Consider the following 26,557-nt stretch of genomic DNA (forward strand, 5'->3'; position numbering starts at 1 on the left):
ATCTTATGAAAGTGAGGACGAATACTAAACTTACACTTCAAATTGTTGGATTTGTTCTGCAGAGAGAAACAATTCAACATCTTCTCCTATATCAAAGAAACTTCGTCGCTAGATCCATATCCACCATATGCAAAATCCATGACCTTTTTCACCGAAAAAAGGATTGATTGATTGATAAGTATGTAAGTTAAGCCCAAGGGATGCACAATTTGACACTAGGTTGTCTTTAATTTACATAGAAAATAGAATATGTTTGTTATTTGACTTTAATTCGAGTTCCAAGAACATCAAACATTCATGTCTAAATGAAAATTTTCAAAAGAAAGGAATTAAGCTTATACCTGGCTTTCTTCTGTCTACGCCCCCTTGGAGTTTGAATGGAAGCTAGTGTTGTGCTTCTCTTAGTTGCGATGAATATGGCCAATGAGTATAGTTATTTATATAGAAAAATGACACTTGTTAAGATGATGTAATTACGTATACCTAGCCAGCAAAGAATCTGAAATGTACGGGAAAAAAAATTGAAGGTGAGAGATTTTTTAATAAAAGTCAATTGAAATAATTCTCTATAAGCCCCACCAGATATTGTTATTAAAAGCTCTTTTATTTGCATTGTGCCCATCTCAACATAAAAAGAAAATATTTAAACCATAGAAGAAGTTTTGCAATGAGAAAAAAGTCAAGTTTTTCAATGAACTTTGGCTGCTTACTTGTGTTGTGAACTTTAAACGAGACATTTTTTTTTTGTCTTTTGTAACCCAACTTCCATTAATCGTTATCCATGGCAATTATTGAGTACGAGACCTAACGCATTTTAATGCTGGATTATGAAATATGTCTATTAATGCTCAATAATTTAAACTTTTGATTGTTGAAGAATCCTTTTTGCTTCAGCTTTCATAGCATTTTAATAATTCCTTAGAAGTTCTAGCAAAAAGTTAAAGGTATTCTTATCTGGAGTGGATGACATGATGGGCTTGCAATTGTGTTCTTTTGTTCCAATGCCTCGAGGGACTCTTCTTGTGAGCTACGTAGGACTTCCTTTGATCACTACCAGGCTGAGTTATAAAGATTGCTTGCCTATTTTTAATGAAATTCAGCAAAAAAATAAAATTTGGGCTGCTAAGAAGCTTAGCTATGCGGGCAGGGTTCAACTGATTATTTCAGTTCTCAGTGGGGTGCATCAAGACTAGACAAGTGTGTTTTTGTTGCCTAAAGCTGTGGTAAGACGAATTGAAAGCATGTTAGTTTCTTTTCTTTGGGCTGCAGAATTAGAAACTCACTATGCAGCTAAAATGAGTTGGAAAGATACATGCAAGCGAAAGAAAGTCGAAGGATTAGGGATTAAGGGAGATTGGTTTGTGGAATAAATGCCTGATAATGAAGCTGATACGGAATATATGTCAAAAAAAGGACTCTTTGTGGGTTAAACGGATCCATTCTTATATGCTAAAGAATCGTAGTATTTGGGAGGTCAAGGAGCCAATTCATAGCTCGTGGCTATGGAGAAAAGTTCTAGGACTTAGACCTCTGATTTATCCATTTATTCAAGGCTTGATTGGTGATGGATGTGATATGGCATCCATTAGGGCCATTGCATTATTAGTTCTCTGAGTCTCTATTGAGGAGTTTGGGAATGGATAAAACCTCCAAGGTCGTGAATCTAATTAAGAATAGTAAGATGGAATTGGCCAAAGGGAAGGAGATGTACTAGCCAGGTACTCCTTGCTTTGCAACAAAGTTTCTCCGGTAAGCCTCTTGGATAACTCGCATAGAGCTGACCAATGTTAAGTGGTTAGTTCTCTGTACAATCTGCTATGGAGAAGGTATTCCCTGCTGGTGGACGGGTGGAATGGAACAAATTGGTGTGGGCAAAAGGATGTGTCCCTCGCTTTGATTTTGTTTTGTTGGCCGTTGTTGAGACAAAGGTTAAACGCAAAAGATAGGTTGAGAGGCTGCAGAATTAGATCGTTATCCCCAACTTGTGAACTGTGTCACGAAAAGGATGAGTCCAGAGGCATATTTTCTTTGAGCGTGCATTTTCTAGCATAGGTTCTTTTCTCAACTAATTGAGAAGACTTGCTTTTGCTGCTACAATTTATCATCTTTGGCAAGCTTGGAATACTTGTGCTTTCAAGAAAAGGTAGATTGCTAGCAGTGAATGTGGTAAACAACATTGTAATTGCTGTGAGATTTACTCTTGTGTCTTGGTCTAAAGTCCCGAGAACATCGGAGAACCTGACGTTTGTCTGGACCATCAATATTTTCCTGGATAGATTCTGTCTTGCACTTTCCTTTTGTTTAGTTTTTCTGTCCTTTTTAGATCCAATTTTAATTAGAGTCAATAATGGTCTGAGTGTATAGAAATAGAGAAACTAGGGAAAAGAATGGGAAAAAAAATTTATGTAAAGCTTTCAATGTTTGATCAATGGGAAAAAAATTTTACTTTTGGCAAAAAAAAAAAAAAATTAATATTGAATTATTTCTTGCATATTAGGTCATCACTTTTTCAAATGTAGTTCATGGCATTCTTATGCAAATGACAAACTATTCCTAGCTATAACTAAGAGTCACATACTCATTAGGCTTCTTTAATTATGAAGCAATGTTCAAGGAACTGAGTTTACTCCTTTTGCAAAGCGCATCGCAAAACTACTATTTTAATGGCACTAATTAATTACTTTTCTCACTCATTTGTTATTCATACAATATTTTTCTTTTAGAATTTCTATTTCTAATCATGACTTTTCATATGTGAAAAAAAAGACTTTATCTTCATAATATGGAGTATGTCTATGTACTTCTTAAGTCTATCCTCGCTCCCTCTTTTTTCAAAAATAATTATGACGAATTCTTAGTAAAAATAAAGCTCAGATTAAACAATCACAAAGTCAATCTCATTCTAAACTAGCAAATTAAAGATGAGGAGAAGCAATTAGATAACCATATCATTTAGGTTTCAAAGGCAAAAAAAAAAAAAAAAAACACTAAAATAAATGATTCTCTAGGATCTAATGAAGCCCACTTAAAAGTATATATAGGGAAAGACTTCAAAAATAAAGTTGGCAAGAACCAATTTTGTCAAAGAATCGTTTACGAGAAATTGTAGTACTATATTTTGGAAGGTTAAATTAGTACAATAACCAATTATTGTGTTTTCCCTAAAGATGCTATTACAATAAAAATAGCATAGATATATACAAATTAGTGCATATGTAAGGGAAAGTGCAGATACCAAAAAAATGATCCATCAGGACACTAGAGTGCAAATGACGACTTGTTTTAATTTGAGTAATCTTATAGAACAACAAATGCAAGGCAATTTGTAAGATAATTTATAGAACAACAAGTGTAAGGCAAGAATTTGTACGTGATATTATCGTCCTTAAGGAAATTATACTCCAATAAAATATAACATAAGACTGTCTCAAACAATGCGAGTTGGCTCATATTTAGAATTAACAAACTAGGTTCTTGAGATTCCCAAGTGACCAGAGAAGGGTGTTTAGAATTTTTTCTGTTGTTAGGTTCAGGATTTGAATCCTATATGAGTGTAAGAAGGGTGTGAGGAGGTTTAAAAAAAAAAAGAGTTATTGAGATTCATTAGTTCCAAGCTTACATGGTTCTCACGAGCAAGTTTTTGACCGAGTCGGATTAATTTAGTTTGCCTATTGAACTATTTGTACGAGCAGTTACTCCAATAACTAATCGTTCTTAATGTAGTTAAAGAGAAGGATAGATTAATATGAAAAGTTTGTAACGGACCCCATTCTTTCTGGAGATTGAAGAAATAAATAATATGTAGTAATAACCAAAATATTAGTTTGTGAGTAGGGGTGAATGACGAAATCAAACCTGATATTTGGGTCTAGTTTGACTTAGAATTTGCCAAACCAAACTTGAATTATATTTTGTATTCAATAGGTATAATTTCAAAGTCGACTCAAACTTGAGCATTATGACGTTTTGGTTTGTTCGATTTGATTAGTCTCGTTTACGACCCAATTGAAAACATAATATCCATTAAAATTAGGGTTTTAATTTCCTTGCAGCATAGTGCTAATATGCTTGTTTTGAACACATTTGGTGGAAGGAATAAAGTAAAGAAAACTCAGGAAAAATCGTGTGCATTAAAAAAAAAAGTGGAGTTTAATTAAACTCACAAAATTATAAGGGCTTTCATATAAAATGTTAAAAGGAACAAACTGTTCATATAAGAAGACTTTAGGGGAGAATGTAAAACTCTAACATGAATAGGGGGAAGCTTAGAGCAAGTTACCATAATTTTTCTTGTTCTGAGGGTTAAATTGAAAATATTCCTTGCTCTATTCAAGGCTTTTCATCATTTTGGAGGGCCATCTGACTATTAAACCCAAACTTTAATGAATTTCAGAACTGGAGCCAAAGAGGTTTCCTCTTCGTTTCCCCCCTGTTCTTCTATGACCTGTATAATTTAGGGTTGCACATTTTCTCGAAATTTATTGTGTTCTAATCTTGAATTTGTCCAAAAGATTGGATCTTTCAAGTTTATGATGTATGGGTTTGTAAATTGGAGCTCGTAGCAGCTGAAGGGATCATTTTTCTATTACTCCAGTTTCACTCATGGGCTGCACACTTATCAGATTTTACTGCAAAGAGGGCTATCTTTCTTTCAATTTCTTGCTCTGAAAGCACAGGTCAAGGTATAAAGTAGGCCAAGTAATCCTTTTGCCTTTTTGCCTTTATTTTTTTGGAGCCATTGTTTGGGTTATTCATTTTCTTTAGAATTGGGATCAATATAACTACATGTAGTGATTAATCATCTTAGGCTCACTTTTGCTGAAAAGTCTTTTTTCTTTTGGGATTTTTGTTTCAGTTTCCATAATTTGTTGTTGTTCGAGAAATCTTTTGTAGTTCATATTTATGATCAGCTGAGAAGTGAGAACCCTCTGGAAGCTACTTTAAAGTGATGAATTGCACTCTCTCTGTAAGGAAATGCTATTTGTTTACTCAATTAGGGTGTTTTTGTATTCATATACTATGCATAGGTTGTATGTGTGTGTGTGGATTTTTGAAGAAGATATAATTGGCGTAAAAACTTTGACTTGTCTGCATTTGAGCAAAACTTCAAAAGAAATCTAATATATTTGGTTTACATTAAGCCTTTTATGTCCAAATGCAATATTTGCTTAGTGCTGAACTATTATGCAAATGCAAGTTTTTGACTTGGCATTCTTTACGGTTTACTTTTGCGATAACGCCTGATGAGGCTTATTTTTCTGTTTACTAGTAAGTCAGGATGTTATGCTGCCCATTTTTTTTTTTTTTTTTTGTGAGAGTGTGTGTGTGTGTGTGGTTTTTTTCTTTTTAACTTCTTTAAAGGCTTTCCCTATAAGCAAACATTAGGGCCAGCTATTTTCTTTTTTTTTTCTTTTCTTTTTTCAATTATTTGGATTTCAAAGTTGAGGAGCCAAATCGAGTAGTTGAATTTGTGCGTCATACTTCATAGGCTCCACTTGGCAGATTGCACCAGGTGAGTAGTACAGAAGATTGGGAGTGTTGCCCTGTTTTCCCTCAAATTCCTGGTTCTAAATAAGCTTGAGCAATCCTTTTTATGCAAAACCCAAAAATTGTGCTACCTTCCTGCTTCTCTGCTTCTCCCATTTTTGTGCCAAACATGAAGTTTCCTGATATTCTCTGTTAGTGACTTCCTTTTTTTGTTTGTTTTTAAGATACTTTGAGTCATTGTTGATAGCTTTTTGAGCATTGACACAATTATATCTCTTAAACTTGCTTATAATTTTCTTTTGGAGGTCAGGAAGGTTAGGGAACGGTTGTTTTTGGTGTTTGTGTTGGAAACATGAAGTATATTTAACTTCTTGTCATGTCAAAGGTCCAAACAATGACAATGGATATCTCTGCTAGATGTTGGACCTAAAGATGGTTTGTCATTGTTGCTTTATGTTGTTTCAAAGTATTCTGCAATAGATTCTCTTAGGAAAAATCATGTTGGTTTTCTTCTGGTTTAAGGCAGAAAGCCATTAGGTTCGTTATAACTAATGTACATAATTTGATGTAGGAATTCTTCATCTGATGTTGCAGACTATCTTGATCACATCTAATGGAGCTTGTAAGCTGGGTGCATTTGGTTTCACACCTACAGGTCACTCATCCAGTGATTCAGCTAATGTGCGGGCTTTCCACTATGCTGTGAGTGTAAATTTTCATATCACAGTGAAAAACAGAATATAATTGCACGTTTTTTTTAGTTCATTTTTCTACTGCATTTCTAGTTATTGAATTTGTGAATTGATAGCATTTCTTTTATCTGAATCTTATTGCTGTTAAGCATGCTGCTGGACCTGCATTAGCTTTTTGATTTATCATGGAAAATCTGTTGTTTGAATAGTAGTATCTTAAACAGATTTGGTTGCTAATTGGTTCTTGGAAAGGTTTAACACAAATTTTCTTCATAAATTAGTGCTTGGAGCTCTATCAATGCTATATCTGAGCTCAAGTATGAGCTATATATGAAGAGGAGCCAGGCAGATCCATATGGTTTCATGTTACATTAGAGTTAGATCTATGTTGTTGATGAGTAAAGAATAGAAAGAAGTGTTGTGGGAGGGGTTTTGGAAGGACCGAAGTGCATGATATATGTAGATTTGGTGAGTATGATCCTCTTAACATGCTGGACTATTATGTTATCACCTTAGACTCAATCAAGACAAGTACATCGAAGATTAGGGATGACAACGCGACAGGTGCCTGCCTTGCAGGGGAAGGAATGGGACGGGAGATTTTTCTCCTCCTACTTTAAATGGGGTGGGGGAGGATACCAATATATATTTTGACAAAAGCTTTGTCCTTCATATCATTCGATTCTTTTGAGTCTCTTTTGATTAGTAGACAGACAAAAGAATATATCAGTTTTTTGGTTAGAACTTACTGTTATACTAGCACCAAATGTTCTTGACTGTGATTGCAACATCTCCAATTATGGGAAGTAAGGGGCCGCTTGGTTTGAGGGGTTTGGCATGTGGAATGACAATAATTCCAATATTTAGTGCTTGGTACACTGTAATGGCAATTGAAATATTGGAATCATACCCAATTCATGATTCCCGACTAAATTGGGAGGAATCACTCAAAACCCTCAGCTCATTTCCAACAGTGAATAAATAAAAGACAAAATATTTTGTTAAAATACTTTCTTTCTCCCTCTCCCAGACTTCCACCATCGAACCTCCCCTTCCTCTCTGCCTTCAACACCTCTCTCTCCCCCATGGCATCTGGCAATTCCTCCCCTTTTTCTTATTTTTCCCTCTTTATCAGCATTTGACAACACCCAAATGGGCTTGCCGGCAGAAAAATAGATTCAAATGGAAGAAATCGAAGAGGAAGCCGCACCAGCAAACGCCGACAAGTCATCACCGTTATTATCTGAATTCTCCCCGTAAGATCCGTTGGCCCGAGGTCGAGGTCCACCTCTACAAGCTTGGCAAAGGACCCATCAATGTCTTCAAGTCCAGCCTTAGTGGGTGGGACCAAGACTAGTTGGAGGTCACCGATTTTTTTCCTTTTCCATGGCATCTGACAAAATCTCTCTTCTTCTCCCACGGCCGGTCACTTCCACCTCATCCCAGTAGACCCTTTCTTCTCCTCCCTTGCCATCAAATCGTCCTCCTCATTGCAATCGTTCTCCACAAATCGTTCAAATCTTTTATTGATTAGTCATGAGTTTTTGTTGATAATCGTTGAACCAAAAACAAAAAAGATTTGGATTGGTAGTGATTTGATGATGGGCGTGATTATCAATCCAAGAACAATAATTAAAAAATAAAAAATTAATTTTGATACCATTCCAACTATATTTATACCAAGCACTAGTCCGTGGAATAATACCAGGGGTTCAAACCCATACTAATTTTTTGTATATCATTCCATCTCCAATACCAATTCCAAAACATGAACCAAGCACCCCCTAAGAGTGTCCATAAGATGGATTAGTGATGACTAGAGAACCAATTTCTGGATGGCAAACACCACAAGCCCTCTAACAGAGATCAATGGCATAGGATTGATGATTTCTTAATATGTTAGGATCCTAACATGCCCCACTAGGATTATACCGCTACAGTGCAATTGACCGCGTTCCAAACCCAAAAATGAAGCCCTGTAGCTGATAATCAAGTAAAACGTGTGGCTAAATAAAAATCAGGCTAAATATAGTGGCCACCTCTGGGGCATTCGTTTTGTTATATGTGTAGAAAAAATGAGGCTAAATAAAAAATACGAAATATTGTGGCCACCTCCGGGGCACTCGTGAGGATTGTGGGGCTAGGGTGGGGGCGGAGGAAGCCGGGGATTGGGCGGGAGCGGGGAAACTTTTATAACATGGGGCGAGGGACGAGGAGAGCTCTCCCGCCACATTGCCATCTCTATTGATGATGTCATATAAGTGATCCAACCTGTAGACACCCAACTTTCAACTAGTTCTGTGACGACCCCACCTTCCTCTAGGACGTACCCCAGGGTTTAGCGGACCGTCTGTCTAGCTTTCACCAGGCCTCACTCACTATTTCGGATAATATAATTCACAACTTCTTAACGTAAATAAAACAACAGTTGTCAAATTTGAAACATACAAATACATTCATTTTTGTCTCAAACTTCCATACAATCCCAAATACATCAAAAGATTGGAGTTCTAAATACATTCAACCCTAATCGAGCGATTAGTGTGATTACAATTATAAAATTTTCAAAAATTAGACTACGCTAGTCTGTATAAGTCTCACGCCTCGCTCGTACCCCCTGTAAGGAAAAGAAAACTAATAAAGTGAGTTAAAACTCAGTGAGGTCTCAAATAGCAAGTTGACCAATAAGTACAAGTGACAACACCATAATAGTAAAGTAGCGAGCATTAACAAATCAAGAAAATGAGCAATAACACTTTGGATGACCAAACATTAAATATTCAGTATTTCATGTAAAAGGATACAGTTGCTTTTGTAAACTAGTTCCACCATAGCTTGATCATATAGTAGTTGACACTCTGTCAACTTTCAAGTAAGGTAACTAGTCCTGTAGTACATCATTTAACTCTAATCTCCGTCCACCAACCAAATCCCTTACCGGACCCGAACTCCAAGATAAACACTGATAGTAATACTCGAGTATACCGATTAGTCGAGAAGATAACACTCCGCTCGACAAAAACTAAAGATTTAGGGTTCGTTATCGAATCGGCTAAACCCTTGCCGGTTCGATTCGATTAACTAGCCACAAGGTTTCTGAAATTTCAGACAAGATACGAATCATATTCATATACATCAAGTCAATTTCAATCAATGAACAAGAATATGACACATTAGGGCAAGTGCGATAAAGTACATCCTTGCTCGATCAAACCAATTACATATTATTCGATCACATTGGTCAACTATTGAAAACAAGTATTAAGTTCAATCAGGTATTTGGAAGCACCCACCAAAGATTTAGTGCTTCTTCGGATCACGTTCAGGTATTACTCCTGATTTGGAGTCCAAATCGGCGATAAAATATCGTTTCAGGTATTACTCCTAGTTTAAGAGCTTTGAAATCAACTAAAGTTCGAAACTTAAGCGTTTCATTTAATGAAAAACAAGTAATTGAAACTCATTTGGTTTCATGTTCTATAAAACTCATGCTCGATCTTTTAGTTTTGGTAATAAAGTGAGTAAAATTTTGAAATTCCCATTTGAGTCGAAAAGACGAGAATAACGTATTTTTATTGATCGTTACTTTCATTTTTCTCAAGGGTACGAGTTTCGGCAAAATTCCAAATTATATATATCTACGAAAGTAGACTCGACTACCCTAAACAAATCAAGTTTAATTCGTCCTCAAATCTTGGCCTAAGTCGCGAGTACACACGCCTAACTCTTGAGTGAAAATTTGGGCGGTACGTCCTTTGTATTTCGTTATTTTTCAGCAATTTATGGCTTTATTATTTCCTCAATTCAGCCCAAGGTCACGCATAAGCAATATTAACACAATAGCCTTTTAACTAAACTCAAAGTCATCCAATTACAATACAAGTTTAGCAATGCAACCGGAAACCAATTTTAAAGACAAAGGCTAAACAGAAGGTTTGATGTCTCTTGGCGTTTCGGTCACAACTGAAACTACACTTATCGGTTTGAGGTAAATTTTATGGCGTTTTGAATCTAAGACAGAGAATTATATTTCCTATGAAGGTATCAACATCTAGTTCGTGCATTTTCAAGGTTAAAATATGCAATCTCAGAGAAAACAGAAAACTATCCTCGAAAAAGAGCATTCGGCAGTCAAGGGTATTTTAGTCATTTCACACGTTATGGTGCTCCGATTGAGTTGAAATTTTGCAGGCAGCTAGTTAACTCTATTCCATACAACTTTCATGTTTTAATTTAGACCTGATTCAGCCTCTATCATACTCGGATATACAGGTCAGAAACAGGACAGTTTGGCCTACAATTTTTGGAATTTGATGATTCAATACTTGAAAATCACATTTATGTCTTGAATCACTACTCCAAGTCCCTATTTAAGTTCATCAATATCATATACTAGATAAAAACAAGAATCACAACTGAAAATACCAAATCCTAGCTAAACATTCCATCATATCATGTAAAACTCACTAATTAACCATCATAAACCAAGATTAAGAGCTTCTATTCAAACTTTAGCAAAATTGAGAAGAGAAAAAGGAAAGGCAGCCATAATACCTTTCAAGGCTGCTTGTAGGAGAAAATCACAACCCTTCCTTCCAAAACTTTATCACACAAAACTTCCTAAGTTTTCAAGTGAAAGTTTAATTGATTTAGATTTTTGATTCAACTCAAACAAGGTCAAAAATCAAGATTGGAATTGAAGTGTTTCTTTCCTCTTTTCTCTCTTAAACTCTCGGCCACCTTGGAGGATAATGAGGAAGAAATGAAGCTCAAGAAAAGATAAGAATGTTCGAATTGGTTTGGTCAAACAATCTTTGGATGGTTGCCAAGTGTCGCCGCAAGATTAAGTCCTTAATTTTTCTTCTTTTTCCTTTCTTTTTGGTCAACAATTTCGGCCCTCTCTGGGATAATCAAGAGCTGATATTTCTGAAATAATAGGTAATAAATTGGTAGTCAAGTAGTGTATGCAATCGGGTAATGAATGATATGCATCGGTTCAAATCGATTTTCCTTGAATCACGTGTATTAGTGTTTTTATTTATGATTCACTCACTTATGATTATCACTTCTAAACATACATGATGGGATTTTTATATCAATACAAGTTTAAATCTGATTTTATACCTGTTGACTGTAAGTGTACAGGCCGAAATCGTAATGTAGGGTATGTATCAGGTCGATCCCACGAGAAGCAAATTAAACAAGTACTAGGTTCTTATTTTTCTCTATTATTTAGACTTGCAATAAATCTAAGTAAGAAAATTATTATGCTGCTATTGTTTACAAATATGGTTTAATTAATGTTAAATGCAAATGGAGAAATTTCACTAAAGATTGAATTTAGGGATGTAGATTTCACTTATGGCATAAACAACACAAATGAATAGATTTGCCTCTTGTTATTTTTCTTGTTTAATCAGGGATTCATTTCCAATATTATCAAATCTCATTCTCATGATGAAATGGTTTAGAGTAATATAGGGTTTGTTTGGATTGCTTCATATTTCCCCAATTTTATTTACTTACATCATCTTTACAATTTCCAATACACCTTTTTATCTTCTCAATATCTTTTTATCTCACATACATCACATCACAAAAAGTGCTACAGTAAAAATATCTCAAATAATCCCAAATAACTTACAATCCAAACAGACCCATAGTTTTCCCTATTTTTATGGTGAAATACTAGTTCTACTCTGTTTTCCTTCATGAAATACTGGAAAATCCACTCAAGTTTACATCTATTTTTATGAACATACAACTCAAGATCAACTCATGTTTTTTCATTGTTACTATCAATTCCCATTGACTAATAACAACTATGAACATGCTATTGGTGATCAAACAACAAGAAGTAATTACAACTGCACAAATAGACAAGTTAATACAAGATATAACAAGTGTAAATCACATTCAATTCATATTATTTAGCCATAAGTTTCATCTACTTCTTAGATAAAGAAAATTAGCTACTCATGAATGAAATAAAAATCAAACTCACAAGTTTATTAATGCAAAACATCATAAAGTACAACTACAAGAAAGATAAAAGAAAGCTTAGCCAATTAATGGTGAAACCTTCAAATTTCTGCTATGTTCTTGTATAAGATGATTATAAGATGAGTCTTCAATTGTTTTCTCAAGAACTTCTAACTAGAGAGAAAATGTTATCAGATGAAAAACTCCCTACGTATGGCGTCCAGACCTCTTTTAATGTCTCTGCATAAAAACTGTTCAAGAGCTCCATTTTTCCAAGTTAAATTCCACCTTTTGATTCCTAAATCTCAACTTTGTTAGAATAGTCAATGACCAATGTTTTTGACTTGAAAATAAGTCACCTTTCTTGTCCTTTTGTCTTCTGAAGCATGTGCACCGAGTTCCCTTGTAATTTATGGCTGGAAAGTAGTATAAATACAAGAGAAATGGCTGAACAAATTGCAGCTTTTCGGCTACAAAACGCGACTACACAAAACGCGGCATAAACTCGCGTTTTGTTAACTTGGCCTTGCTTCAACTGCGATTTTCTCTATGGTGAAGGTCGAACTAGCTTTTGTGTAAAACACAAAAGTTGCAGCCCTTTGAGTTAGCTTTACAATGCTTTAAAAATCATCCAAATCGGAGTTTTGTAGCCAGATATATGGTCGAAATACTATCGTCTGGTCAAACCCCTGTTTCGATTTTTGACCATAGAATGCAGTTTCTGTATTCCAACTTTTTGTCCATGAAAACTGCAGAATTGGATTTTGATGTCTTCATAACAATTGTAGGTCTCTTTCTTATGTTTAAAATGGTATAAAGATTACCTCAATCCGATAAGTGTAGTTCCAGATATAGTCGAAATATCGAAGAGTGTCAAAACTGTCTTGAATTGCATTTCCTCATTTTGAACGTTTTTCACTTCATTTCTCTTTTAAGCACTTGAATTCATCACCAATTATTTATTTTTCATCTCACTTGACATTCTTTGGTGATTGAATCATTAAACCTGCATAAAAATGAAGTTTTTATCACTAAAATCAATAAAAATGTAATAACGGCCACTTTTACCAAATAATGTATATTTTTACTAAAATCTATTTATTTTAGTTATAAAACTAAATAATCAAAACCAAAATCAACTAATACAATGCACTTAAAAATATGTAAAATAAACTCTTATCAAATATCCCCACACTTGAATCATTGATTGTCCTCAAACAATTAAAAACACTAACCAACAATGATTCCAAGATTGAAAATAAACATACGTAGCATTTCAACTTCATTTCCTTGAATCAAGGTAAATAACCCTTATGTGATCTTTCAATTAACTTCAAATACTCATAGTATCAAACAAAGAAGAGCCTAGTATGTGGCGACCCCACTTCTCCCTAAGGCAAACCAACGGGTTGGCGGGCCGCCTGTCCAACTCTCGCCAGGACTCACGCAAGCATTCTAACCCAAATTCTTTCGAAGAATAATCTAATCTATTACAAAACAATTCTCCCGAAAAAGACCGTAACTAAAATCACATTAACTTCAGAGATAGCAGTGATTTAAAATAGCCAATCGAAGCTCTAAAACGTCCCACGTGCTACATACAAGGTATAAAGTCGTATCAATCCAGATGGATAATTACATACATCACTATTACAAACTTACAAGTCAAACACTCGAATTAGGGTTTACACATTTTCCAGTTTCAAGTGGCAATCCAAAATGAAAGTACATAATCTCAATTAACGCATTACAGCCCACAAAATAAGTCTTAGTATTCAAATACATTCCAAAAGGAAAACATGAGTAAGTTTCAAAGCTTTCAACTTCCAGAGCCTGTTAAGAAAAACAAATAAACGTGGGGTGAGCTAACGCTCAGTGGTGCCCAAAAACATGCAATCATGTAAATCAAACACCGAGTAATAACTTAACCAAATTGAACAGTTAGGAAAGCGTATAACAGCACAAGGTAGGATACAGGGGCTCTCAGGAGCCATTTTCCTCGCTTAATCACCATTCATCGTAGTTGACCCTCCGTCAACTCTCACTATTTATAGTCCATGTAGATCCACTCATTTTTACTCATAACCCGTCACCGTTCATACCCCTGTCCCGGACCCGAACAACGACTAAGAACGCAGTATACTCGAGATATACCCGTAGATGATTGATCGAGGGATTCACCCAACGACGTTATTGTAGTAAGATTCATGCGTCGAAGGATTCACCCAACGACGTTATTGCGTTTAGATTCATGAGAAAATGATTCACGCAAGTCACCACTCGAACGGCTAATGCGATAAAGTACACACTGCTCACTTCGATGCATCAAAAACTAGTTTGCAAATTATCACATATTGAGTCAAGAAAGCACTTTAACCAAGTAAGCATAGAACAAGCAGGGACACTCACCAAGAGTGAAGTTCAGATGTCAAATTGGGAATCGAATTTCGCGTCCTAGCAATATCCTAGAATACCAAATTTTGAAACTATAAGTTTTTATTCAGTTTTTAAGCTTATACACATCGAGATTTATCTAATATATTACTAGTTTACTTTCCCATAGTAAATTCAAGAATCTACTTAGGTTGAAGCTTGACAAAAGTAGTAGAAATGTTTCTTATAGTTTTCCTTGAGATATTTTTCCTTATAAAAGGGTAACTAGTATTATTTTTTTGAAATAAGTCGACAAACCTCTTAACATCAAAGCTAGAAAGATACCTTGAAAATTTCTTTAAAGCTACGGTTCTTGCAAAAATTATCACTAAAACTGTTTTACCTAAAATAAAGTTTCTTGCCGAGCAAGTTTCTACATTTTTAATTAAAGTTATTAAAATTCTTATTTTGGAACTTTTCCTACCGACAACTATCCAAGGGCAAATTTTAAAGAAAGAAAAGGAATTAAAATAAGATTTAGGGTTTTTAAAAGCTAGAGAAATTATTTTCTATAACTATCAAGGTTAGTTTGAACTAAAGGAAAATTTCGAGTTGGCAAGGTTTAGAAAATCCTTTCACGAAATTTCTAACTTTAACCTTCAGTGCTAAGTTCTATCGTACCATACTAGAGTGAAGATATATTTAAATAGCTTGCTTAAAAACTTCTCAAGTTCACAGGACCAAAATGAATTCCTTACGATTCCGATTTACAAGCACATAATATTTCAGATTTGTCAATATGACCAACTCACATTTCAAATAGAAATCTCACTAGGGTTTCGTCAATCATTAGCCCTAGGTTTCAACAGATTCAATTCTGATCAAAAATAAAACGAATGACCAAGGTTTCGTCAATCATTAGCACTTGGTTTTGGCAAGCTCATATCACATTTTAATTAAAACAAAATGAAGGTAAGACCTCCAAGAAATTCCAGCAATTAAAGTTCATCATCCTTTAATATTTATAAAATCATTCAAATGGCCAAGGGTTTCATCAATCATTAGCCCTTAACAACCATCAATCACTTCCAACCACAATTAAATCAGGAATTCAAATCACAATTAAGCTAAATGTTCAATCCAAGTCAAAATTCAGTTTCATGAAGAAACAGGACATTCAAGCAGGACAGCCTACTTTGAGGAATCATGGACAGCAGTACACATGGAGGAAAAATATGAAATTTCTACTGAACCAAGGCTCATGATTCTAGTTTCAAATGCCATTGACGGCACCTTAAACGGATTTTCCTACACCAAGATATAAGCATTTTATTGAGACTGGTCAGTGAAATCCGAAAATCTGAAGACTCATTTTTCACTTGTGAAAAACTCCTTTTTCTCTTTTAACACCATAAGGTTTTTATTCAAACCATCCATACATTTCTTATAGAACTCTAAAACAACATATTTCAGACATTTCCAACCATTATGTTTCAAAGAAAAATTTTAAAACCAAGTTGAGATTCCAACTCAACCTTCGGCTACCACAAAAGAAATTCCAGCATTTATATGCCAATATTTTTGGTTCAATCTTTCAATATATCCAATATTTTATTGCTAAACAACTTACACAACTTAAAATTTACATCTCCTATGTATTTCTAAATCATTATATTCCAAGGGGAAAAAAATAAAATAAAATAAATTTCCAGAAACCAATTAAAATTTTCAAAGACAAACTGAAAATTCTGGTTCATAACCCTCGGCCATCAATACCTTTCCAGCACTTAGGGTTTTATAAATCCAACTTTTCCTTGGCTAAAACATGATTTTAGATTCTCAAATTCGTCATGTGAACCTTTGGCTAGCTAATTAACATTTCTGGTTCAAAATCGAATTCGAATAATAGTTTCAAACATCCCAAAAGTCCAGAAATCTGTCCAGCTAGTCACGGATGAACATGTATGAAGAAACTTTCTGTTTTCATTTTATTTTCTTGGTTAAAACATAGTATTACTTACTCAAATTTGACTTGTAAACACTTAGTTAACCGATTAACATTTCCAGCTCGAAATTAAGTTCAAACAACTGTTATAATCCTCAAAATTTTCAGGTTTAACTCACGGTAGTTCAGAAAAAATTTTTTTAGAAATTGTATGTTCTTAATCTAGCTTTTTCCTTGGCTAAATCAGTATTTTAGGAACTCAAATTCAACATGCAAAGCCTTAATTGTATTAATCATCCAAGTTTAAGTTAACTAATCATAATCTTAGGTTTTGATCATCACAACAAAGCAGATTACATCATGAAATTCTTAATCAATTCTTGGTCAACTATTTTCTTTTCAAAACAGAATTTTCTTATGCCTTAACATCATCATCCGAGTCTAGATTCCACATGCAACACCCTAATCAACTTAATCTTTCACTTTTTAGTTAACTAATCATGATCTCAACCTCAGGTTATCAAAATTGGATAGATTAGAAACTGCATTACTTTGCTAATCTCTCGGCCGAACTATTTAGCCATCCAGTTAGATTTTTCTTTTTCTAATGTCTCATCCGATGGTTTAAAATCAACATGCAAAGGTGGAACTAACTTATTCATCTTGTCTTAAGTTAGGGAGACGCATCTTTAAGTTCAGATTGTCACAGGGATGCAAAAATAAAGCTACATTTCCAAACCAGTTCCTCGGCAAAAACATTTTCATCAAAACAGAATTTTCTAGTGTCTTGAATTTATCAACCGATTGCACAAGCAACACATGCAGGCACTGATATGTCTTTATCTATTAGTAATTAACCTAATTTAGCCCAGCAATTACCTCAGATACAAGCTAAGCCTACGCACAAGAAGTCTGGAATTTCTTTCTTCCTCTCGGCTCTCACGCACGGCTTGGAGGGTTGGTTGCGGTTGCAGTGGTTGCGGCTGAGAACTGGTTGCAGCTGGTGGAGATGGAGGTGCAGAATGGTGAAGCTCACTCACGATTTTCTCCCTGGTTTCGCTCCAGCTCACGACAGAACCAGAAAATTTTGCAACTCACGGCTTCTTCTCTCAGTTCCTCTTTGTCGATGATAACGAGACAAAGAGGAAATGTGGTTGTGGAGAGGAAGTGTTGTGGTCTGAGGGAATTTTGTGCAGAGGAAATGGAATGGTGGTTTATGATATAGGAACGAAGAGGTAGAGATATGGTGCCACGGTTTTGGAGAAGGGTTTGAGTGTAGGAAATGGTTACATATAGAATTGGTGAAAATGTGATTGGCCGATTGGGGCGGTGATTGAGATGCTGTCAGAAGGATTGTTTGGTTTTGCATGAAAATGTTGTGGTTGTAAGGCATTTTAGTCTTTTCACTTTGCTTCCTAACCTCTACTTAAATTCTCCATTCTAATTTTAAAACAAAAAATTATCCCCAAGTGTGATTTGAACGCCTAATTATACACTAGTATACTTAAACCATTTTTTTATCGAATATTTATCGATTAAAAATTTAATATTAAGGTTCCTAGTAATTCCTAACATTATTTAGCGATTAAATTAGTTATCAGAATTTTCAATTATTTATTCTCAAGAGATAGAGTTAGTCTAACTCGAAATTTATCAATTTAGTAATATAAGGTCAAATGAAATAATAATTTAATACAAGTGTGTCAGTTTGCACATAAAAATTATTTTTACGTACTTAATTGCGAACAAGCAAAAGTAATGCTAGAAATTATTAAGAAATAAAAGAAATGCAAATGAAATATGCACTGGCTTATATATCTATTTAGTCTAATCTCCAAATCGGCTATGCGGTCGAACTGGGTATCCACCATGATACTCAGCTCCTCCACATCCTGGGTCAAGGTGTGGTTAGTGTCCCACAAGTGGCGGCGCTCATCATCAAGGGATAACACCAAGGCGTTGGGATACGCGTACGTGGCTCTACACTGGCATCTAGGGTGGCTATCAGCAGGTGGTATCAGAGCCTAGGTTAGAAAAGTTATTTGAAAGACATATTAGATATGTTAGAAACCCTAATCCTCTCTAGGAATAAGAATTGAGACCATTAGATATACCTTAAGTGATATCTGACCCAGTTAGCTATTTAAGTTCTAACCCTTAAGTATTGATTATTTTGCAGGTATGGAGAATGGTAATGGACATGTTAATGGTAGTAGCGCGGCTAATGGACATGTAGAGCTGCTGAGATCCATTTCCTATAGGCCTCGAGGTGGAGGAGACCGAGTTTGATACTCACCTGCTGATAGGCACCCTAGATGCCAGTGTAGAGCCACGTATGCGTATTCCAACGCCTTGGTGTTATTCCTTGATGATGAGCGCCGCCACTTGTGGGACACTAACCACACCTTGACCCAGGATGTGGAGGAGCTGAGTATCATGATGGATACCCAGTTCGACCGCATAGCCGATTTGGAGATTAGGCTAACTGCTGAGCATAATATGCTGGAGGCCGCTCGTTTGGAGATAGAGCGACAGAGGTTTAGGGTGACCCGACTAGCTGAGGGGATCCGTGATAGGAGTGCTGGCATCAGGGCTGATGCAGCTATGCTTATGGACGAGGCCACTAGTTACCTTCAGGGTAACGAGCAGGCAGGCGCAGAGGAGGATCCGGCGGAGGACGTCGCCCCTGATAGCCCTGCTGAGGGTTAGGTTAGGTTGACTTGATAGTACTAGATATGTAGGATCAGAAAAGGAATATTAGTCAAGTTATCAAATTTTGTCTAGGTGAATGACTTGCTTCCGAGGCACCATATTCCTAATTTTTGTTTAAGGGATTATCTGTATATATTTTTCCTAACTTATGTGCCTTATTTTTGAAAATGTTCCAACTTGTTAATTGTATAACTGTTCCGCAGAAATATATGATAAGTGTTTCATTTCCTTTTCCTCCATTTTCATGTTGATTTTAATCACATAAAGAATATTAATAATTGAATATAAATAAAATTTTGCTTAATTGTCTTACTCTTCAGTAATAGGCATAATTAGGCAATGGGTCGTCAAGTAGTAGGAAGGAGCCGTGGGAGACCCACTAGACAACACCCGGAAGCGGGTGGTGATAGGGAACCCGAGCTCAATCGAGACCAAGGCAAGAGGGAGTGGCCGGAGATCGAGTGGCCACCGCAATTAACCGTATCACTGACGTCCTAAAGCGTTTGACTGAACACCAACCCTCTGGACCAGTGCACCGCCAAGGAGGCCGAACCGATTCCGAGGATCAGGCACTGGAGAGGTTTTTGAAGTTTGGACCTCTTAAGTTCTACGGAGGACCCGAACCTGAGATAGCTGAGGGATGGTGGGAGAGAATCTCCGACATCTTCGCAGCTTTAAACTACACGGAAGAACGGCAGGTGACTTTCGCCGCATTCCAGTTTGAGGGAGCTGCTCGCTCATGGTGGAATCTGGTTAGGATTAACTGGGACAGGAATCATACTCCAAGAACTTGGGCAAACTTCACAAGAGAGTTCAATGCCAAATTCCTTCCACCTCTCATTCAAGAGAAGAGAGAAGATTTCATTAGATGCAAGCAAGGGGCGATGAGTGTTGTCGAATATGAAGTCCAGTTCACAAAGCTATCCCGCTTTGCACCTGAGTTGATAACCACTGAGCAAAGGCGTGTCTGGAGGTTTGTGCAGGGTTTGAATGTGGAACTACAGGAAGGTTTAGCCGCCGTGAGGATAGATACTTTTGCAGATGCTGTCGAAAGAGCTCAGAGAGTTGAAGTAGCTAGAGCTCAAGTGAAATCTTTTCAGGCTAAGAAAAGATTTGCCCCCAACAGTAGTTGAGAGCCGACGTATGGAAATGTTCCACCGGCTAAAGTGGGCCGAGGAACAAGCGGAGTGACTAGTCCCGGAGCACCGCGAGGTGCACTAGCAAGAGGAACCGGGGCAAGGAATGCAGGGGGAAGAAGCAATGGAACTAGAGGGGGACCGATTGGGAGAAGGACAACCTAGGAATAACTCGCAGGGAGGTCGAGCAATAATTCCTCAAGTGACCTGTACTTATTGCAAGAAACCTAGTCATACTATGGATGGCTGCTGGAAGAAGCAAGGAAGGTGCTTGAGATGCGGAAGTAGCGAGCACTAAATTTCTGGATGTCCAAAAATACAGGAAGGGACTACTTCGAACGCTAGACCAAACACTTCTGGAGGGAGCCGGCCGACAGTTCCTGCCAGAGTGTATGCTATAGATGACCAACCTGTACCTGATTCCTCGGAAGTCGTGGAAGGTACTCTCCCCATTTTTCATCGATTAGCTAAAGCGTTAATTGACCCTGGTGCAACTCATTCATTCGTAAATACATCTTTTATGTCTGGAATAGATGTGAAACCTGTTAGATTATCCTTCGATCTTGAAGTTAGGACACCAATGGGTAATAAGAAGATAATCGCTAGCTTAGCCTATAAGAATTGTGAATTCTGGATTGGAGAGCGTAAAATGCTAGTGGATCTAATCAGTTTGGACATAAAAGGGTACGATGTTATCATAGGAATGGATTTCCTACGCCAGTATCATGCTAAGCTTGATTGCCGAGCGAAAGTGGTAGAATTCTGTATACCTGGAGAAGCAACCCTGAGGTTAGATGTTAAGGGTAGGTTAGCATCATCTGCTATGATCTCAGGGATACGGGCGAGGAAAATGTTGTCAAAAGGAGCTCAAGGTTTCTTAGCCTTCTTGATTAATGCTCCCAGTGATCAAGTGAAGTTAGAAGATGTACTAGTGGTACGGGAATTTCCGGATGTTTTTTTCGAAGAGCTAAAGACTCTACCGCCGGAAAGAGAAGTGGAATTTAAGATTGACTTGGTGTCTGGAACAGCTCCAATTTCTAAAACTCCGTACCGAATGGCTCCTGCCGAGGTAAAGGAGTTGAAAATTCAACTGCAAGATCTCTTGGAGAAAGGTTTTGTGAAGGAGAGTGATTCACCGTGGGAAGCACCCGTTCTATTTGTTAAGAAAAAGGACGGAAGCTTGAGATTATGTATCGATTACCGAGGGTTAAATGAGATTACAATTAAGAATAAATACCCTTTACCGTTGATAGATAGTTTGTTCGACCAACTGCAAGGGTCAGTAGTTTTCTCTAAACTGGACTTGAGGCAAGGGTATTACCAGTTAAAGATTAAAAAGGAGGATATACCCAAGATTGCTTTTAGTACGAGATATGGACATTCTGAGTTCGCAATCATGCCTTTTGGTTTAACTAATGCACCAGCGGCATTCATGGATTTAATGCAGAGAGTCTTTAAGAAGTATCTGGATCAGTTTGTAGTGGTTTTCATCGACGATATCTTGATATACTCTAAGACTCGAGAGGAACATGTTAAGCACTTGGAGATAGTCTTGTAAATATTAAGGGAGTAGAAGCTGTATGCCAAATTCAGCAAGTGCGAGTTTTGGCTGGAAGAAATATCTTTTCTAGGACATAAAGTTTCCAAGGAGGGAATTGCCGTGGATCTGGCAAAAGTTGAGGCCGTTATGAATTGGAAGCAGCCGGAAATTCCAACTGAAGTTAGAAGTTTCTTGGGATTAGCAGGTTATTATAGGCGATTTATCAAGGATTTTTCGAAAATTGCTGGACCCATGACCGAGCTAACCAAGAAAGGGAATAGGTTCATTTGGACTTCGAAGTGCGAGTCAAGTTTTCAGGAATTAAAGAAGCGTTTAACATCCGCTCCTGTTTTGGTGTTACCTGATGGGAAAAAAGGTTATGCCGTATACTTCGATGCTTCTGGAGAAGGTCTAGGATGTGTTTTAATGCAAAATGGTAAAGTGATTGCCTACGCTTCCAGGAGACTGAAACCTCACGAACAAAACTACCCAACTCATGACTTAGAGTTAGCAGCAGTGATTTTCGCCTTAAAGAAATGGAGACACTACTTGTATGGCGTGACTTTTGAGATTTATACGGACCATAAGAGTCTCAAGTATTTGTTCTCCCAGAAGGAACTAAATTTGAGACAAAGGCGATGGGTACAATTTGTGGAAGATTATGACTGTTCAATTAACTACCACCCAGGAAAAGCTAATGTGATAGCTGACGCTCTAAGTAGAAAGGCCCAAGTAGCAGGGTTAATGGTTAAAGAGTGGGACATGCTAGAAGAAATAAGTGGTTGGAACCCTCGCTTGGAGAAACTGAAGATATTATTTGGGAACTTATCGTTAAAATCACCATTACTAGAGCGTATTAAGGAGGCCCAGAAAATGGACCCTATGATTCAGAAGAATTTGGAGAAAGTGCAAAAAGGGGAAACCCTAGATTTTAACTTAGGGTTTGAAGGTGTATTGAGATTCCGAAATCGAATTGTGATTCCGGCAGATGAAAAGATAAGAAAAGAAATTTTAGAAGAATCACATCGATCGAAGTATACCATACATCCAGGGGTGACTAAGATGTATCATGATGTGAAGGGATTATACTGGTGGGAAGGTTTGAAAAAGAACGTGGCCGAGTTTGTACAGAGATGCTTGATCTGCCAACAAGTAAAAGCTGAGCATCAGAAGCCCTCTGGTTTATTGCAACCGTTAGAAATCCCTGAATGGAAATGGGAACATATAACAATGGATTTTGTAACGGGATTGCCTAGAAGTCAAAAAGGATTTGATGCAATTTGGGTAATAGTTGACCGACTCACTAAATCTGTACATTTCCTACCCATAAGCATGAGTTTTTCTTTGGAAAAACTGGTCAAGTTGTACACAGAAGAGATCCTAAGATTACATGGTATCCCTGTAAGTATCGTGTCTGATCGAGACCCAAGGTTTGTCTCGCGTTTTTGGCAGAAATTTCAGGAGTCTTTGGGGACCAAGTTGAAATTTAGTACTGCTTACCATCCCCAAACCGACGGGCAGGCGGAAAGAACAATTCAAACTTTGGAGGATCTGCTGAGATCGTGTATATTGGATTTTGGAGGTAAATTGAGTAATTATATGACCTTAATAGAATTTGCGTATAACAACAGTTATCAAACCTCAATTCAAATGGCACCTTATGAAGCTTTGTATGGGAGAAGGTGTCGATCTCCGATTAATTGGGATGAAATAGGAGAGAAGAAGATTGTAGATCCAACAGCGATACCTTGGATAGAAGAAACCCAGGAGAAAGTGAAACTAATTAGAGAAAGGCTTCAAACCGCTCAGAGTAGACAAAAGAGCGACGCCGACACAAGGAGGAAAGATTTGGAATTCGAAGTAGGAGACAAGGTCTTCCTAAGAATTAAATCCTTGAAGGGCGGAGTAGTGTCTAAGAAAGGTAAGAAGCTAAAGCCAAGGTATATCGGACCTTTCGAAATTTTGAAGCGACTTGGGAATGTAGCATATCAGCTGAAGTTACCCGCAAGCATGGCTAAGGTTCACGATGTATTTCACGTTTTCATGCTTAAGAAATATTATTCCGACCCAAGTCATGTGCTGCCACTGGAGGGAATTGAAGTGGATGAGACGTTAACGTATGAAGAAGGACTGGTCAAGATTTTGGAAAGAAAAGTGAAGGAGCTGAGGAATAAGAAAATTCCTTTGGTAAAGATTGTATGGAGAAATCATGGACTTGAGGAAGCAACTTGGGAATTGGAGGAGGAAATGCAGAAAAAGTACCCTGATTTATTTCCTTAGAATGTGTGAATTTTGAGGACAAAATTCTTTGTAAGGAGGGGAGGATGTGAGAACCCTGAAAATAGATATATAAGCCAGTGCATATTTCATTTGCATTTCTTTTATTCCTTAATAATTTCTAGCATTACTTTTACTTGTTCGCAATTAAGTACGTAAAAATAATTTTTATGTGCAAACTGACACACTTGTATTAAATTATTATTTCATTTGACCTTATATTATTAAATTGATAAATTTCGAGTTAGACTAACTCTATCTCTTGAGAATAAATAATTGGAAATTCTGATAACTAATTTAATCGCTAAATAATGTTAGGAATTACTAGGAACCTTAATATTAAATTTTTAATCGATAAATATTCGATAAAAAAAATAGTTTAAGTATACTAGTGTATAATTAGGCGTTCAAATCACACTTGGGGATAATTTTTGGTTTTAAGATTAGAATGGAGAATTTAAGTAGAGGTTAGGAAGCAAAGTGAAAAGACTAAAATGCCTTACAACCACAACATTTTCATGTAAAACCAAACAATCCCTCTGACAGCATCTCAATCACCGCCCCAATCGGCCAATCACATTTTCACCAATTCTATACGCAACCATTTCCTACACTAAAACCCTTCTCCAAAATCGCGGCACCATATCTTTACTTCTTCGTTCCTATATCACAAACCACCATTCCATTTCCTCTGCACAAAATTTTCTCAGACCACAACACTTCCTCTCCACAACCACATTTCCTCTTTGTCTCGTTATCATCGACAAAGAGGAACTGAGGGAAGAAGCCGTGAGCTGCAAAATTTTCTGGTTCTGCCGTGAGTTGGAGCGAAACCAGGGAGAAAATCGTGAGTGAGTTTCACCATTCTGCACCTCCATCTCCACCAGCTGCAACCAGCTCTCAGCCGCAACCACTGCAACCGCAACCAACCCTCCAAGCCGTGCGTGAGAGCCGAGAGGAAGAAAGAAATTCCAGACTTCTTGTGCGTAGGCTTAGCTTGTATCTGAGGTAATTGCTGGGCTAAATTAGGTTAATTACTAATAGATAAAAACATATCAGAGCCTGCATGTGTTGCTTGTGCAATCGGTTGATGAATTCAAGACACTAGAAAATTCTGTTTTGATGAAAATGTTTTTGCCGAGGAACTGGTTTGGAAATGTAACTTTATTTTTGCTTCCCTGTGACAATCTGAACTTAAAGATGTGTCTCCCTAACTTAAGACAAGATGAATAAGTTAGTTCCAGCTTTGCATGTTGATTTTAAACCATCGGATGAGACATTAGAAAAAGAAAAATCTAACTGGATGGCTAAATGGTTCGGCCGAGAGATTAGCAAGGTAATGCAGTTTCTAATCTGTCCAATTTTGATAACCTGAGGTTGAGATCATGATTAGTTAACTAAAAAGTGAAAGATTAAGTTGATATGAGTGTTGCATGTGGAATCTAGACTCGGATGATGATGTTAAGGCATAAGAAAATTCTGTTTTGAAAAGAAAATGGTTGACCGAGAATTGATTAAGAATTTCATGATGTAATCTGCTTTGTTGTGATGATCAAAACCTGAGATTATGATTAGTTAACTTAAACTTGGATGATTAATACAATTAAGGCTTTGCATGTTGAATTTGAGTTCCTAAAATGCTGATTTAACCAAGGAAAAAGCTAGATTAAGAACATACAATTTCTGGAAATTTTTTTTTGTGAACTACCGTGAGTTAAACTTGGAAATTTTGAGGATTATAACAGTTGTTTGAACTTAATTTCGAGCTGGAAATGTTAATCGGTTAACTAAGTGTTTACAAGTCAAATTTGAGTAAGTAATACTATGTTTTAATCAAGAAAATAAAATAAAAACAGAAAGTTTCTTCATACATGTTCATCCGTGACTAGCTGGACAGATTTCTGAATTTTTGGGATGTTTGAAGCTGTTATTCGAATTCGATTTTGAACCAGAAATGTTAATTAGCTAGCCAAAGGTTCACATGACGAATTTGAGAATCTAAAATCATGTTTTAGCCAAGGAAAAGTTGGATTTATAAAACCCTAAGTGCTGGAAAGGTATTGATGGCCGAGGGTTATGAACCAGAATTTTCAGTTTGTCTTTGAAAATTTTAATTGGTTTCTGGAATTTTATTTTATTTTATTTTTTTCCCGTTGGAATATAATGGTTTAGAAATACATAGGAGATGTAAATTTTAAGTTGTGTAAGTTGTTTAGCAATAAAATATTGGATATATTGAAAGATTGAACAAAAAATGTTGGCATATAAATGCTGGAATTTCTTTTGTGATAGCTGAAGGTTGAGTTGGAATCTCAGCTTGGTTTTGAAATTTTTCTTTGAAACATAATGGTTGGAAATGCCTGAAATATGTTGTTTTAGAGTTCTATAAGAAATGTATGGATGGTTTGAATAA

This window comes from Coffea arabica, chromosome 11c (assembly GCF_036785885.1).
Source record: "Coffea arabica cultivar ET-39 chromosome 11c, Coffea Arabica ET-39 HiFi, whole genome shotgun sequence".
Lineage (NCBI taxonomy): Eukaryota > Viridiplantae > Streptophyta > Magnoliopsida > Gentianales > Rubiaceae > Coffea > Coffea arabica.